The sequence below is a fragment of the Trichosurus vulpecula genome, chromosome 1 (genome assembly GCF_011100635.1).
Source record: "Trichosurus vulpecula isolate mTriVul1 chromosome 1, mTriVul1.pri, whole genome shotgun sequence".
In the NCBI taxonomy this organism is placed as follows: Eukaryota; Metazoa; Chordata; class Mammalia; order Diprotodontia; family Phalangeridae; genus Trichosurus; species Trichosurus vulpecula.
Window position 1 is genome coordinate 62311914 of NC_050573.1, and position 9362 is coordinate 62321275.

Below are 9362 nucleotides of genomic sequence, written 5' to 3' on the forward strand. Positions count from 1 at the left end.
GGGGAGAAGAGAGAGAGAATAAATAAATGCCTGTTACTTAAAAAACAAAATTAAAAAAAAATGCCACCATCAAAGACTTGCAGGCTTGGGAACTTTGCTACCAGGAAGAGTGCCCCTACCCTTGAAATCAGAGACCTTTGGACACAGGAAAGTAACTTCTGACTCCTTCAGGAAATAATAGCAAGGAAGAGGTCCTAGAATGAACTGGGCACACAGCAGAGACTTGGATGGCAGGGGGGATGGGGTTGTCAGTTGCAGATTCTGCACACATCTACTCAGGGGGGTGTATGCATACGCCTGCGCAGAGATCCTCTATCCTCCAATGGGGTACCAACAAGGACTTGCGCCCCTTAAGTATTTCTCTTCTTTGGTTCAGAGTTATAATTTCTTCTAAGGAGCAAGCAGCATGGACTAATGCAAATGGTCAGCCCATTTTAACTTACATCCAGAGAGGTGCCTGGGACACTATGAGGTGAAGAGACTGGCCCATGATCACAGAACTAGTCACAAACATGTGACATTTTGCTAGGGTGTGCATCCAGGAAACTTTATTTATTGTTAAAGCAAACATTTATTGAGTGAGCAATCTTAAAGGGTATTATTTTTATCCATTAAATAAACTAAAAACAAACAATTTTTAAAAGTTAACAGCTAAATTTTACTTTTAAAATGGGACAGAAAATACTAGATTTTCTTGAGACATTAAGGTGTGCCTGGGTACAACTGACAGCCCTGCCTCCACGCCATTTCAGCTAGTATGTATCAGAGGCAGGATATGAACCCAGGACACGAGGCCAAGGTTGGCCCTCTATCTACTATATCTTGGAGACTTAAATGTTAGAAAAGCTTATCAGGGGTTAGCTAGGTGGTACAGTGAATAGCATGCCAGGCCTAGAGTCAGAAAGTCTCCTCTTCCTGAGTTCAAATCCAGCCTCAGACACTTACTAGCTGTGTGACCCTGGGTAAGTCACTTAGCCCTGTTTGCCTCAGTTTCCTCATCTGTAAAATGATCTGGAGAAGGAAATGGCAAACCACTTTGCCAAGAAAACTCCAAATGGGGTCACAAAGAGTCAGACACAACTGAAAAAAAACTACTAACCAACAAAATCCTCTAGGGCAGTGGTAGAGTACCGTCCCTGAGTCAGGAGAACATGAATTCAAATCTAGACTCAGATGCTTACTAGCTGTAAGATCTTGGGCAAGTCCAAAAAAAAAAAAGTAGAAGTAAAAAGTTTATCAGGGCTCAGAGCAGAGATGAGTCATAGAAGAGAGAGCATTTGAGCAGAGTCAAGTAGAGAAGGTAGGCATAGAGAATGCTATGAACAAAGGTAATTGTTTGGGGAACCAGGAATTGGAGTGAAGATCTGAATCTTAATCTGAAGATTAAGAAGTAGGCAACAATGTGGTAGAGAGAAGTTAGAGGATTTTGTGGAAGGTCTCAAATGCCAGCTGGCGGAATTTGGACATTATCCTTTGTCTATGGGAGCCATTGAAAGTAGCTGAGCATGAAAGGGATGTGTCCAAGGCTGGGCTTTAGGAAGACAATTCAGGCATCCTGGACAGGGGAGACTGGGGGAAAGAATTAAATACTTTGCTGGTATTTGAGTGTCTGGGATAACCCCTTAGCAGTTATTGGCATCCTAGGAGGAATATCGATTGAGGAAGTGGGCTTTGTGAAACTTTGCCCAAGACAGCCAATCTCCTAATGTCAGGGGAGCTTCATTCTCTGTGGGGGCTACCACTATTTGGGGTCCCTGGAACAGGTAGAGTGATGGAAGATGGATTCTGAGCTGATGAGGCTGAGAAGTCCCCCAGGATTTATTATTACTTAGATGAGGTAAAATACAGAGGCTTTGTGAGTAGCAAAAACTTCATACACAGAAAAGTCGGGCTGATGTTCCTCAACTGATAGCCAAGGGTCCCAGGACAGGTAGCAGATGGGAGACACAGGGGCTCCACAGGAGAAGAGCCACCCCCTAGTGGGAGATCCAGATAGTGACAGTAAAGTGATTAGGGGCATGGGGTCCATGGCCCAAACATAGGAAATGACTCAGGTTTACACACTATCAGAACTGAAAGGGACCTTAGAGGATAATGGAATCAGAACTGAGTATAAGGAGGACCCTTGGAACAGAGAGTATCAGGTCTGAGAGGGTCCTTAGAACACAAGATGTCAGAGCTGGGAGGGCCTTTAGAACACAGGATGTCAGAGCTGGGAGGGCCCGTAGAACCCAGGACGTCAGGGCTGGGAGGGCCTTTAGAACACAGAATGTCAGAGCTGGGAGGGACCTTAGAAACACAAGATGTCAGACCTGGGAGAGCTCTTAGAATGTCAGACCTTTGAGGGATCTTCGAAGATAGAATATCAGAGCTGGGGGGAGAAGGGACCTTAGAACCCAGAATGTCAGAGCTGAGAGGGTCCTAGAACATTAAGCATAGGATGTCAGAATTTAGAGGGACATTAGAACACAGAGCACTTCACAAATGGGGATACTGAAGCCCAGAGAAGTAAGGTCAGTCATCCAAGATCACATGACTACGAAGAAGGCAAGGTAGAAGGTGATACGCTTCTAAGCCCCAGCGTTTTCTGCCATGTCGCACTTCCTCAAGATCACACATCTAATTAGTGGCAAGGCTACTACTACAAGCATCAGTGGGTGCTTGGACCACTGCCCTAAGTTCCAATTCAATACAGGCCCACCAGCATTTATTAAGCCCCTATAATGTTATGTTGTAAGGCCCCAGTGAGTCACTGAAAAGAGTTACCAACTTCTCAGACTTTATCTTCTACTTGAGAGATTTGATGTACAAAGAGATGTACATAGAGACAAGGTAATTTGAGGAAAACGTCAAAACTGACAACAAAGAGACTAAGGAAAGGCCTCATGGAGGTGGCATGTATGGGGAGCCTTGAAGGAAACTAGGAATTCTGAGAAGTAGAGGGAAAGGTGTGCATTCCAGGCAAGGGTTAATAGCCTATGCAAAGGCCTAGAGGTGGGAGATGAAGGGTGAAGTCTGAGGGCAAATAGGCCAATTTAGTTGGAACATAATGTGCATATAAAGGGGAAGAATGTGCAAGAGAGTTGAGAGATTTCAGCCTCTGCTTTATCATTTTAAGGAAAGAAATCAAAGAAAACATGGTTCCCTGGCCTCCATCATCTAATTCCTTGCTCTTTTCCTTCCTTCCTTCCTCCCTTCCTTTCTTTCCTTCCTTTCTTCCCTTCCTTCTTTCCTTTCCTTCCTTTCTTCCCTTGTCCTTCCTTTCCTTCCTTCTTTGCTTCCTTTCTTACCTTCCTTTCTTCCTTCCCTTTTTTCTTCTTTTGGTAGTCTGTTGGTTTTGAACTCTCTCAGGGTTTAAATTCAAAGCACATCCTGGAGATGGATGTTCTGGGGGCCTCTGCTAGGACATGTAGTGGCTCTGTAGTTGCCCTTCTTCCTGGGCTCAGGAACCCCTCCTCCTCGTACCCTAGGCTGGAATGATGCTCATTTTCTCTACAATAAGCCTAAATCTTACCCTCTGCAACTTCTACCTTGCTGCTTCTGGTTCTGCCCTCTGGGGCAAAGATGAACAGGTTGCATTGTCCTCTTCCAGGTGAAAGCTCTTCAATATCTGAGTACCCGGCATCATGCTGCCCTTGCCAGCTTTCCCTCCTTCAAGCCAGAAACTTATCAGTTCCTTTAATGGATCCTTCTATGGAGTGACTTGGAGTCCCTTCACCACCCTGGTTACCCTCCTGTGGATACCTTCTGTCTATCAAGATACTCCCTGAAATGTGGCATTTGGACTGGAGACCTGAACTTCCAGGGTGGTCTGATCAATGCAGAGTATGATGGAAATATAATCTCACTACTGATGGACGTGGCCTCTATTTGCAGCCCAAGATCCCATTTACTTTTTGGGTTGTCGTCTGACATGTTGCCTCATATCAAGTTTGCTGACCACTAAGATCCTTATAGCTTTTTCAGGTCAACTGCTCAATGGTCATATTTCACCCATCTTGCACTTGAGAAGTTGGGGTTAATTTAATATTTTATTTTTAATTTAATATTATTTCCCCCAATTACATATAAAAATATATTTCCATGTTAGTCATGTTTTAAAAGAAAACACAGACGAAAAAACACCAAGAAAAATAAAGAAAGTAGAGAAAAGTATGCTTCAATCTGCATTCAGACTCCACCAGTTCTTTCTCTGGAGAGAGGTGGACAGTATTTTTTATCATAAATCCTTCAGAATTGTCTTGGATCATTGTATTGCTGAGAATGGCTAATTCATTAACAATTGATCATTGTACGGATGTTGCTGTTACTGTTCTTCTGGTTCCGCTTATTTCACTTTGCATCAGTTCATGTAAGTCTTTCCCAGTTTTTCTGAGAGCATCCTGCCCATCATTTCTTATAGCATAATAGTTTCCCATCACAATCATATACAACAACTTGTTCAGCCATTCCCCAGTTGATGGGCATCTCCTTGATTTCCAATTCTTTGCCATCACAGAAAGAGCTGCTAGAAATATTTTTGTACATGTAGCTCCTTTTCTTGTTGTTTTTGTTGTTGTTGCTGTTGTTCTTCTTCTCCTCTTTGGGATATAGACCTAGTATTTCTGGGTAAAAGGGTACACAGTTTTATAGCCCTTTGGGCATAATTCCAAAATGCTCTACAGAATGGTTGAATCAGTATACAACTTCACAAACAGTGCATTAGTGTCTCAATTTTCCCATATCCCCTCTAACACTTGTCATTTTCCTTTTCTGTCATATTAGCCAATCTGATAGGTGTGGGATGGTAACTCAGAGTTGTTTTAATTTGTATTTCTCTAACCGAGTGATTTAGCACATTTTTTTTTTCATATGACTACAGATAGCTTGGATTATTGTCTGAAAATTGCCTGTTCACATCCTTTGACCATTTATCAATTGAGGAACGGCTCTTATTTCTATAAATTTGATTCAGTTCTTTATATATTTGGGAAATTATGTCTTTATCAGAGAAACTTGCTTTAAATTTTTTTCACAGTTGTGATTACTATGTATTTCCCTCCATCTTATTTTCCACCTGTTTATCCTACTCTCTCTCTCCTTTCACCTTGAGCCAATTCTGATGAGTAAAGTTCATGCGTCGCTCCCCACCACCAAAAGTTTCTTCTATATGAAAAAATTTACCCCATTCTACCTCTCCTTTTCCCCTTCTCCCAGTGCATTCCTCTTTCTCAAACCTCTATTTTTAAAGATAATTATCTCATCATATTCCACTCACATCCATGCCATCTGTCTATGTATACTCCTTCTAACTACCCTAATAATGATAAAGTTTTTAGGAGTTACAAGTATCATTTTCTTATGTAGGAATGTAAGCAGTTTAACCATACTGAATCCCTTATGATTTCTCTTTCCTGTTTACCTTTTTATGTTTCTCTTGAGTCTTGTATTTGAAAGTCAAATTTTTTTATTCAGTTCTGGTCTTTTCATCAGAAATGCTTGAAAGTGTTTTATTTCACTAAATATCCATTTTCCCTCAGAAGGATTATACATTATCCCTCCTACATCTTGACTTTCCTTATTGAGGTTCTGATATATTGTCAGCTGGCATAAGAAATTAAATGGGAATTTCGAGGGAGTTTTGCCGAGGCTGTAGACAACACGTGAAGGCCAGCAGATGACACAGAAAAAGTTTAGAAACTCAGAAATGCATAAACATACGTATAGTATTGTATAGTATTTTATCTTTTAATACCATAATAATTCAGACTCTTTCTCTGGTATGAAGGGAGGGCCAAAAATCTTTACACAGATTTTCCAGATTGTTGGAGCACCACATCCCTAACCTCCACAATGTGGAAGGGATAGCTGTACTCAGTTTTGCTTGACAGGTGATTCTTAGTTGTAATCATAGCTCTTTTGCTCTCTGGAATATCATATTCCAAGCCCTCCAATCCTTTAATGTAGAAACCGCTAAATCTTGTATTATCTTGACTGTGGCTCCATGATATTTGAGTTGTTTTTTTTTTTTTCCAGCTCTTGCAATATTTTGTCCTTGACCTGGGAACTCTGGAATTTGGCTATAATCTTCCTGGGAGTTTTCATTTTGGGATATCTTTCATGAGGTGATCAGTGGCTTCTTTCAATTTCCATTTTACCCTCTGGTTCTAGAATATCAGGGAAGTTTTCCTTGATAATTTCCTGAAAGATTATGTCTAGGCTCATTTTTTTGATCATGGCTTTCAGGTAGTCCAATAATTCTTAAATTATCTCTCCTGGATCTATTTTCCAGGTCAGTTGTTTTTCCAATGACATAGTTCATATTTTCTTCTATTTTTTTCATTATTTTGATTTTGTTTATTTTATTTTTAATGCCTCATGGAGTCATTAGCTTCCATTTTGTCCAATTCTAATTTTTAAGGAAACAGTTTCTTCAGTGAGCTTTTACACCTCCTTTTTCACTTGGCCATTTCTACTTTTTAAAGTGTTGTTTTCTTCAGTGAATTTTTGTGCCTCTTTTTCCATTTGGTCAATTCTGCTTTTCAAAGCATTCTTCTCCTCATTGGATTTTTGTGCCTCTTTATCATTTGGCCTATTCTATTTTTTAAGATGTTATTTTCTTCTGTGTGTGTGTGTGTGTGTGTGTGTGCACGCGTGCGTGTGCTTCCTTTACCAAGCTATTGACTCTTTTATTATGATTTTCTTGCATCATTCTCATTTCTCTTCCCAATTTTTCCTCTACCTCACTTACTTGATTTTTAAAATCCTCTTTGAGCTTTTCCATGGCCTCCAACCAATTCGTATTTTTCTTTGAGGCTTTGGATATAGCAGTTTTGACTTTGTTGTCTTCTTCTGAGTTTCTGTTTTGATCTTGTCACCACAGTAACTTTCTATAGTTAGGATCTTTTTCTGCTGTTTGCTCATTTTTCCAGCCAATTTCTTGACTTTTAAATCTCTGCTAAAATGGACTCTGCTTTTGGTGTGGAGGGGGCACTGTCCCAAGCTTCAGTTCTTTTGTGCAGCTGTTTTCAGAGATAATTCTGGGGACCTGTAAGTTTTTGGTTCTTCCAAAGTGGTATGATCTAGGGAGAGGTGTGTTTACCACTCTCGTTACCTGTGCTCCAGTCTGTGAGTGACCACAAGTACTCTTTTCTGCCCTGAAACTGTGGCCAGGGTCTCAGCTCCCCTGCAGCCATGAACTCTGGTCTGCTAGTGCTCCTCCTTGCCCTGGGACTGAGACCAGAATTGTGACCCAGATCCAAGTAAAGACAATGCAGCAGAGTCCTGCCCCTGGTGCCAGCCAAGGGACCCCTGTAATCTCTTTTTGAACAGTTTATCTGACCCCCTTACCATCTGTGGGCTGAGAGGTCCAGAAACCTCCACTGATTCAGTTGCTTCCAAGTCCTACTGCTGGTTTCCTGGGGCATGGCCTGTGCTGGACTGAACTCCATTCTCACCCCAGTGTAACAGACCTTTCTTGCCAACCTTCTAAGTTGTTTTGGGCTAGAAAACTGTTTCATCCCATTTTTCATGGGTTCTGTGGCTCTAGCATTTGTTTTGAGGCATTAAGGTATTTGGAAGGGTTTGGGGAAGAGTTCAGGCAAGTCCCTGCCTTTTCTCCACCATCTTGGCTGTCCCCAAAGTTGAGCGTCTTTTGAATCCCAATGTAAAACTTTATATTTCCCCCTTGCCAAATTTCATCTTCCTTCCTTCCTTCCTCCCTCTCTCCCTTCATCGAGCTTTCATTAGTCACCTACCATATTGCAGGCACTGTGGATTCAAAGAAAAAACTAAAAACATTCCCTGCCTTCATGGAGTTTACATTCCAACGAGAGGGAAACATCTCCCCAACCCAGAGAAGAAAACATAAAATCTAGTAAATACAAAGGGATAGAGATTCTCAGAACAGAAGACATCAGACAAGTTTTCTTATAGGAGGTGGCACTTGGGCTGAATCTTGAAGGAAGCTAGGGATTCTAAGAAGCAGCAGTGAGGACAGGATGAATTCCAGGCATGGAGAGTAGCCTGGGCAAAGACTTGGAGATGGGATTCTTGTACAAGAAACAGGCTGTGGGTCAGTTTGACTGAAATGTGGATTGTGAGAGAGTAACAGAAATGGAAATCAGTTTGGAAAGGTGAGCAGAAGTCAGACTGTGAAGGGCTTTAAATGCCAAACAGAGGAGTTTGCATATTATGTTATTCTATCCCCCACTTCTCATCCAGTGGCAGGGCCCTTAGGACAGAGATGTCAGAGTTGGGAGGGCCCTTAGAACATAGAATGTCAGAGCTGGGAGGGCCTTTAGAACACAGGATGTCAGAGCTGGGAGGGCTCTTAGAACACAGGATGTCAGGGCTGGGAGGGCCTTTAGGACAGAGATATCAGAGCTGGGAGGGTCCTTAGAAAACAGGATGTCAGAGCTGAAAGGGCCCTTAGAAATGGGGGGCAAATAGCCATGTGAAATGTTGTAACTGTACATACCCGCAAAGTATCTTTGTTTACCTTCTCACATAGTTTTGCTCTCTAGGGGATTTCTTGAGCCATGTTTTTATATTATTTCTTTCCATTCTGTGAATTTATTTTTTAAACTTGGGATCCTCAGGTTATAAAGAAGGCATATGTTTTTACTGCCCAGGAATCTGAAAACAGAGTAATAGGTAGCTGACATGTGCTTCAAAATTAGTTCTGGACGGCTTCTTTTCTTCCTTTTTTCTTTCTTTAAAAACTTTCCCCCCAACAAACTCCACACAGATTAGTCCTTGATTATTTGTTTTATATGATGTCCTTTGGGGTAACTTGTCCAGCCAGCAGACTGTTGCTGTCCATGACTACGTGTAAGTTCTTATGATGGAATAAATTAATTTTCCAAATTAAGAGAAAGGCAATAGGATGTCAGTGAAGTTTCTTGAGTGATGGAGTGACAATCAGAGCTGGGCTTTAGGAATATTAACTTGACATGGGCTGGACTGAAGTGGGAGGAGACAAAGTAAGGAAGACCAATTACAACAGTCTAGATAAGAAGTGAGAAGGGCCTGAAGGTGGAGGTTATGTGAATGGATTTTGGAGAGGCAGGCCTTACAATTTGACTATAGAGTGGATATGGGGTGGGGGAAAGGGACAGGGAAGAGGCCCCTCCACATTACTTTACTTTTTGTGGTGTTCAGAACCACTCAAGTGGTTCTGTTATCACCTCCTCCATGAAGCCTTCTTTGGTGCCAGGACCAGGAATAATCCCTCCCTTCCCAACCTCTCATCCCTCTCCATTTGACCTCTAATGCCCAATCCCCCTCTACTGCACAATATACTTGTGTCTGCCTGACCTTCCATGGTGTACTGTGCTCGGGCATATCTTACCCCTCTGCTAGAATATAAGCTCCTTAAAGGC